The sequence below is a fragment of the Macaca mulatta genome, chromosome 5 (assembly GCF_049350105.2).
Source record: "Macaca mulatta isolate MMU2019108-1 chromosome 5, T2T-MMU8v2.0, whole genome shotgun sequence".
NCBI classification, from domain to species: domain Eukaryota; kingdom Metazoa; phylum Chordata; class Mammalia; order Primates; family Cercopithecidae; genus Macaca; species Macaca mulatta.
The window spans coordinates 196,818,677-196,827,295 of NC_133410.1; the positions used below are offsets into that span (position 1 = coordinate 196,818,677).

An 8,619-nucleotide genomic window follows, 5' to 3' on the forward strand; every position below is an offset into this window, starting at 1 on the left:
TATTATACTCTATTTGATGTGTTCTTTTCTAATTGTTTTGGTCCTTTGTGGAGTAGGAGAGCACTAGGCACCTCTAATCAGCGTTTTTGATGACATCTGGATAGGACAATATTGATCAATGATATGTCTAGAAGCAATTTTGAATAAATAATATAGTGTTACAGGTTATAATTAAATATGTAAACCAAAAATAAAAGGAAAGGAAGAAAAACATCCCCTTTTTTTCAGAGGCAGGGAGTCTTTAGTTTTGGCTTCTGTAATGGTATTTCAACAAGTTTTAAAGGTACTAACTTTATTAACCTGCAACATTCATCATTTTAAAGGAGTATATAAAAACTATCAAAATGGGTCAGAAACAAGGTTTGCGTTGCTCATAATTATCTTCAACAGTGGCAATATTTAATCCTTTGAGTCAGTCTCAACGGATTGGCAATATAACATAATATATTTTGATGTGTCATTCTTGATAAAAAAATCAAATTATTTTTCTATTTATAATTTCTAGAAAAGGTTTAATGTAAAAATATTTTTCTTCTTTATAGATTTCCCTGCCATGATAATGTTAAAACATATCAAGATGCTCCTTAAACTTTAAGAGTGAACAACATAACATTCCTTTTTTTGTTTTTTTTTGAAACGGAGTTTCGCTCTGTCGCCCAGGCTGGAGTGCTGTGGCGCGATCTCGGCTCACTGCCAGCTCTGCCTCCCAGGTTCATGCCATTCTCCTGCCTCAGCCTCCCGAGTAGCTGGGACTACAGGCGCCGCCACCACGGCCGGCTAGTTTTTTTGTATTTTTAGTAGAGACGGGGTTTCACCATGTTAGCCAGGATGGCCTTGATCTCCTGACTTCATGATCCGCCTGCCTCGGCCTCCCAAAGTGCTGGGATTACAGGCATGAGCCACCGCGCCCGGCCAACGTTCCATTTCAGTTGAAGCATTCCTTCACAGAGCCAACAGGTTTTTTCAGACACTCTAAGAACTCTTGAGGATGCTACAGGAAAAATGTTCCTCTTGCCTGCTGAGCTTTTAGTCATATTTTCCCTCAAACTTTTCTCAATTAAACATTGCTATAACTGTTTTTCTTTTAAATTTAATTTTCCATGGTGCAGTCCTCAAGTTATTTTTCTTTTATTCGGAGCCACTCCTTCAGTTTCAACTTGCTGAGCAGGCAAGCAACTGCTTTTGGTTTCTATGGAAACTGGATTCCTGTGGCCTCCCGTAGGCATTCTCGGTCCACCAACCTTTTGTTGTGTTGTGGTATCCGGTGATTTAGGTGCAGACGTGCAAGGTATTCTTTCATGATGGATATGATACGGTCATGACAGGCTGGGATCTAATGGGACCCAGGGAACTGAGAGACTGGAAGGTGCACCAGGAAGGCTGCAATGTGTGTTATGCGAATTGTATGCTGTCCTAGTAACTTTTCCATCAGAGGCCTTATGGATCAGGAGTGAAGAATCTTCTGCTGCATGGGATAACAAGTAGGAACCCTCCTGTAAGCTACTTGATTTCTTTAGAATGTGTTGGAGGATGTTAAATACATTGGAAATCTTGAGTGCTGAAAGCTTTTCTTTTAGTGCTTCTGAGGTAATTCCTTCCAGTAGAAAAAGCTTTGAAGTAAATGCATTGATATGGTCAGCATAAAATAGCATACATAGCTGTTGGAATGCAGTCAACTTTCAGTCCATGAGCAACGACGTCACCTTCAGTCAGAGCTTCAACTCCATGACCAGCTTGATTCTCTGCTTCTGGTAGTACATAAACTGGAAATGGTCTTCCGAGTTTCTTCCGTTTTTAGAACGTGGTCTTGTCTCCATCCTCTCGACACTGGGCACATGAGTAACAACAGGTCTTGCAGGCTAAATAACTTACGAATAAAATTTCCTTCCTGAGGAGCTAGGTGTTCCGACGTGTCTTCAACACAGTCCTGAAGTGCACATGGCGGTCGTCCTTGTGGCTTCTGAAATGCAGAAGGCCATCCAGTTTTGGCCAACCGGAGGCATCTGAAGGAACAGACAATTGCTCAGAAACAGAAGACTGTTTAGAATTTTCTGAATTCATTAAGGGCAATTTGGCTACTTTTCTGGAAATTGGCTTTAAGAGCTCATCCTGCATTTAAAAAATCTCTCCAACTGGATCAAATTTTTTGTATACTCATTTGATAGGTTTTTTAAAAAAAATACAAGACTCACCAGGCACGGTGGTTTACACCTGTAATCCCAGCACTTTGGGAGGCCAAGCCGGAGGATCACCTGAGATCAGGAGTTTGAGACCAGCCTGACCAACATGGAGAACCCCGTCTCTACTAAAAATAACAACAACAACAACCACAAAAATTGGCCAGGCGTAGTGGCACATGCCTGTAATCCCAGCTACTTGGGAGGCTGAAGCAGGAGAATTGCTTGAACCTGGGAGACGGAGGTTGCAGTGACCTGAGATCGCACCACCACACTCCAGGCTGGGCAACAAGAGCGAAACTCCTCCTCAAAAAAATAAAACTAAAAAAAATAAAAACACATGACTCTTCTGGACTATAAGTAGTATTAGTCTGGCTTCCTACAGAAGCCTGTCCTGAGGAAGAATTTGGACTAGCTGGTCAAGAACTTAAGTTAGAACCCTCAACAGCTATCTTTCCATCACTATTATTTTTATACTCTGTATCACTAATTAAGCACTCCTCATCTGTATCACTGCGCAGGTAACGGTATCTTCAGTTTTAGCTGCTTCTGATGTCACAGCCTTTTCCTTTGAGTTGTCTAGGTTTTCCAGAACGTCAAGTCTTCAGCATTAGCATGTACCATATCTATAGTCATATCATTTTTATTAGAAGTTTCAGTTTCCTGAGAATTTTCTAACTAAGGCGTCAGATGTTTTCAAGTCACTACTTTGCATCAAAGGCTTGTCAGAATTTGATACCTGTTCACCACATGATTCGAATCCCTGATCATCTTTATTTTTGCACTCTTCAGGGCCACCATCCATACCAGTGACCAGTTGTTTCTCCTTTTGCAATTGTTCTGTGAGAATCTGAGATAAACTTCTAGAATTAGCAGAAATGTCTGGTGCACTTGGTGCCACAGGTGTAGTTCCTGCTTTGGGGGCTGTGGGAGCGTCTGTCATGTTAGGTGCTGTGGAGGTACTTGCTGGACTTGGTGCCTTTGATGCTTTGGTGGTGGTTACTCCAAAAGTTCCAAGTTTTGCAACATCACCATCAAAATCCAGATACAAGTTTTCAAGAGTCTCAGTTTTTCGGCACTCACTGATTTCACAAGACATGTCCATTTCAGATAACTCTTCAGGGAAAGCCTCTTTTGTATGCATGGTGGGAGAGTCAAAGATCCCTATTCTTAAGAATGTAAATATATACACAGATAATATAGTTATTGAATAACTTGGGTTCGAGGAAAGTAAAAATAGTTGTTCTCTAGCATAAAAGTAATTCATTTTTCAAAGCTTCAAATTAATTTTGGATCTCTGGGAGGATCATTTTCCAACTTAATAAATGAGTGAAAGTCCAGTTAAAGCGAAAAAATAAGAACAGTTCATTTTAAGTAGACTCTCACAGGCTTAGTCAAATCAAATGCTCTAGGACCTTCTGGTATATTTTAGGATTCTTTACTTGTATTTGGGAGATGATTCCTCCGGAGTGTTTAATATATTCACATGTTGTGTAAACAGAGGCTGTGGCAGCTTTTCTTTCAAATGATCTTTTCAAGGACATTGCCATTGTGAACAGCTTTGGAAGTTAAGGTAGCTTTTCCCGCTGCAGTAGAGGGCAGTTTTCTTGGTGTCTAGGAAAATTAAAATGATGACTACTTTTAGAGCAAAGTCTGAGCAAACTTACTTGAGGCCTGATGTGGTTTGGCAGTGACCCCACCCAAATCTCATCTTGAATTATAGTTCTCAGAATTCCCATGTGTTGTGGGAGATACCTGGTGGGAGGTAATTGAATCATGGGGGTGGGTCTTATGCTATTCTCGTGATAGTGAGTAAGTCTCACGAGATCTGGTGGTTTCATAAAGGGGAGTTTCCCTGCACAAGTTCTCTTCTCTTGTCTGCCGCCATGTGAGATGTACCTTTCACCTTCAGCCATGATTGTGAGGCCTCCCCAGCCATGTGGAACTGTGAGTTCATTAAAACTCTTTCTTTTGTATATTGCCCGGTCTCAGGTGTGTCTTTATCAACAGCATGAAAACAGACTAATAAAATGTCCATTATAAAAGATCAGAGTTTCCTAAGCTCCAGCTTCTGCAGCTGTGAAGAAAATCCACTCAGTGTACAACTTTTCCCTTTTTTAACCTAGGAGTCTTGTGTCTTTTGCCAACATCTATGAAACAATGATAATGTAACTAATTAGATTGCAAGCAGAGTAAACCTCAGACCCTTTACAATTAACAGTGTTTCTCACTGTTTACATGAAATTGAAAAATCAAGGCACCTAGAATTTTGTTTTTTTCTCCTTATATTTCACATCTGGGTTTTATAATAGCTTTCTAACTATTTCTTCTTTAGCATATAAGAGTTCAGCAAACATTTACTGGGTCCCAATCTTCTAACAGATATACTCTTATAGATCCTAGAAATCCCAAGATAAATAAAACATGATTCTTGACCCAAAATGCTTCCAATGAATAGAAGAAACAATGCATAAGACACATGACACAGAGTGTGTCTGTCTGTCTTTCTTTCTTTCTTTCTTTCTTTCTTTCTTTCTTTCTTTCTTTCTTTTTCTTTCCTTTCTTTCTTTCTTTCTTTCTCTTTCTTTCTTTTTCTTTCTTTCTTTTTCTTTCTTTCTTTCTCTCTCTCTTTCTTTCTTTCTTTCCTTTCTTTCTTTCTTTTTCTTTCTCTCCTCTCTCTCTTTTCTTTCTTTATCTCTCCCTTCCTTCCTCCCTCCCTCCCTCCCTTCCTTCCTTCTCGCACTCTCACTCTGTCACCCAGGCTGGAGTGCAGTGGTACGAACTTGGCTCACTGCAACCTCTGACTCCGAGTTCAAGCGATTCTCCTGCCTCAGCCTCCCGAGTAGCTGGATTACAGGCATGCGCCACCACGCCTGGCCACTTTTTTTGTATTTTTAGTAGAGACAGGGTTTCGCCATGTTGGCCAGGGTGGTCTCAAACTCCTGATCTCAGGATATCTGCCTGCCTTGGCCTCCCAAAGTGTCGGGATTACAGGCATGAGCCACTGTGCCTGGTATAAACAGTATTTTTCATAGCATGGGATATAAGAGCGATGACAGCAACAGCAACCTTTTTTTTTTTTTTTTTTGAGATAGAGTCTTGCTTGGTTGCCCAGGCTGGAGTGCAGTGGTGTGATCTTGGCTCACTGCAACCTCCACCTCCAGGGTTCAAGTGATTCTGGTTCCTCAGCCTCCCGAATAGCTAGGATTATAGGTGCCCGCCACCAACATGCTGGCTAATTTTTGTATTTTTAGTAGAGATGGGGTTTTACCATATTGCCCAGACTGTTCTCAAACTCCTGACCTGGTGATCTGCCTGCCTCGGCTTCCCAAACTGCTGGGATTACAGGTGTGAGCCACCGCAGCCAGCCAATGATAGCAACATTCAAGTGCTCTGCGGGCACACTGAGGTGCACTCAGCCTGTCATGAAAGTTCAGGAGAGGGTTCTTGAAGATGATGGTCACTGAATGCAGTTTTGCAGGAGATTGAATTTTAAAAGCTACCTTACCTTCCGAGGTTGTTCACAATGCAAATATCCTTGAAAAGATCATTCAAAAACACGTGAAAAGAGTGTTTCTGATGGAAGGACACAAAGAGAAATATAGCGCGATGTGAATCAAGGAACTAAACACAAACTGCTGTTACTAGTTTGTAGAGTTCCTTGTGTGGAGCGACAGGAAGCTGAAGCTGGAGGTTGCTATGCATGCCGTGTTAAGGAACTCAGATTTTAGCCTTTATACTAGTTGCTCCAGACTTTTTTTTTTTTTTTTTGAGACGGAGCCTCGATCTGTTGCCCAGGCTGGAGTGCAGTGGCGCGATCTCAGCTCATTGGAACCTATGCCTCCTAGGTTCAAGCAATTTTCTTCCTCAGCCTCCTGAGTAGCTGGGATTACAGGTGCCCGCCACCATGCTCAGCTAATTTTTGTATTTTTAGTACCAATGGGGTTTCACCCTCTTGGCCAGGCTGGTCTTGAACTCCTGACCTTGTGACCTACCTGTCTTGGCCTCCCAAAGTGCTGGGATTGCAGGTGTGAGCAGCAGGCCTCAGACTTTTTTGATTATACACTTATTCAGTAAAACTTTCTCAGGCAGTCACCTCTAATGTATCTGTATGTCTTTATAAATTTCTCTGCACGTTGTGTGGTCTCTCCATGTATTACATGTAAGTATATTATTTTGTTTTATAGAATGAAATAAAAATAAAGTTGGTCGGGCGCAGTGGCTCACGCCTGTAATCCTGACACTTTGGGAGGCCAAGGCCAGCAGATCACGAGATCAGGAGATTGAGACCATTCTGGCTAACATGGTGAAACCCCGTCTCTACTAAAAATACAAAAAAATTAGCTGGGCATGGTGGTGGGTGCCTGTAGTCCCAGCTACTCAGGAGGCTGTGGCAGGACAATGGCCTGAACCCGGGAGGCAGAGCTTGCAGTGAGCCGAGATCACACCACTGGACTGCAGCCTGAGTGACAGAGCAATTCGGTCTCAAAAAAAACAACAAAAAAAGATAAAGTTGCTAATATTTTCTGCTACATCTCAACTGATTGTCTTTCTCACTCTCCTTGAGGACCGTCATTTAGGCTGCTTCCAGGTGCTAACACAGGGAATGATTTGGTCAGATTTATGTTTTCAGTCACTCCTCACAGTGGAACATAGAGTTGATGTACACAGGATTCAAGGAGAAAAGAGTAGGAACCAAGATATTATAACGGATCAAACAAGAGAAAGTCAGGATCTGACTGAGAGAGCAGGCATGGAGTGAAAGGGAGGGCTAGATTTGAGAAATACCGAGGTAGTGGAATTGGTAAGATCTGCTCATTGAGTAGGGGTGGGGAGTGGCCCTGAGAGGCCGGAGTGAGCCGGAGTAAAGGGATGGGAGAAGCAAATGGTGCAATTGTGCTTCGGGTGACTGGGAGAACAGTGGTTATGTTTGACACAGAAGATTCAGTGGATAAGCAGATTTTAGTGGTGGGTTCAGTTAAGAAATTGAGCTCATCTTTATATAGATTCACTTCCTTTTAATTTTCTTTCAACACACTCATCCAAAATTTGGTTGTGTTGTTTTTCTGCTGAACAACCTGTGGTGTTCTCCTTTCTTTTCCAAATCTCCACATTTCGGCCCAACCTGTGTCCATGGTGAATTCAGACAGTAAATACAAGCACCTGTTTTCCAAGTGTCGTCTTTGTTATTTATAACACAATGCTTTTTATTCCAATTTTGTAGTTGACTTCTTTTCTCTAATATATTATTGTTTAGTCATTACAGACCCTGTTATTCTTCCAAGCAAACGACCTCAAAGTTTCACTGGCTGACAATAAATAAACTTTATTTCTTGCTGTTGTAATTTAATTTTATTTCATGTACTTTTATCCCAACGTACATTTCAATTTGGGACCCAGACCAAAATAGGCATTCAAGTGCAAATGGTTTATTTTGTCAATGATCTGAGAAGAACAGGAAGTGAGATAGGGAGAAAATAATGACAAAAAAGGCTTTATTTTCAAGGGCGTCATCACTATGGACAACAGGAGCTTAATCCTCCTGTGGAAACCGAGGAGCCAGGGTAAAATGTGTAGCTGAGTGAGGGAATTGTAATATCTACACACCAATTTCCGTCAGCCATTGGTTGTGGCTCTACCTATGCGTGATCACTCTCCAGCATTTTGGGCCTAGAAAAAGTAGCCAAGAAGGTTTCAGAGTCGGAGAAAGCCCTCATGCAGAAAATGTACATGCTGGCATTTACAAATCAGTCAGATATGCATTGATGTGGGTGGAATAAAAGGACATAGAGAGGAATCCACTAAATCCATCCAGTAATAAATAAAATAGGAAAAAAAAAACACTGTTGAGATAAGTTAATACTTTTATTTTACCACTGTTTCTTTAGCCTTTTTATTCAGTCATCTACTTGTGTACATTAGGTAGGTAGTGTGCAAATTTTACAGTGTGCATTAACTCAAGTTCAATATTTGTAGTAACTAAACCATGCCTTGTTTTTCATCTCTCTGCTATTCCCTCCCTTTTCCCCAATTTCTCTGTGTATGAAGCTCGACTGACTTGTCAAAAGCTACCTCAAATGATATTTTTACAATAAAATCTTTCCTAAACTTTAGTTAGAATCTATCACTTTCTACTGGCTGCTCCTGTAGAATTTTGTCTATAGTTTTGTTTTGTCATCTTATCACGTTATATTATTATTTACAATCTGTCTGTTAACATATTGTGAACAGGGCTGGGTTCGGTGGCTCACACCTGTAATCCCAGCACTTTGGGAGGCCAAGGTGGGCAATGAGGTCAGGAGATCGAGACCATCCTGGCTAACATGGTGAAACCTTGTCTCTACTAAAAATACAAAAAATTAGCCAGGCGTGGTGGCGGGTGCCTGTAGTCCCAACTACTCGGGAGGCTGGGGCAGGAGAATAGCTTAAACCCGGGAGGTGG

The 8,619-nt window shown here is 41.4% G+C and overlaps 1 pseudogene; it reads right to left on the reverse strand.

Moving 5' to 3' along the window:
- Window positions 1–1,050: 1,050 nt before the first annotated feature.
- Window positions 1,051–3,321, reverse strand: LOC708883 (little elongation complex subunit 2 pseudogene; annotated as a pseudogene).
- Between the last annotated feature and the right edge of the window lie 5,298 nt (window positions 3,322–8,619).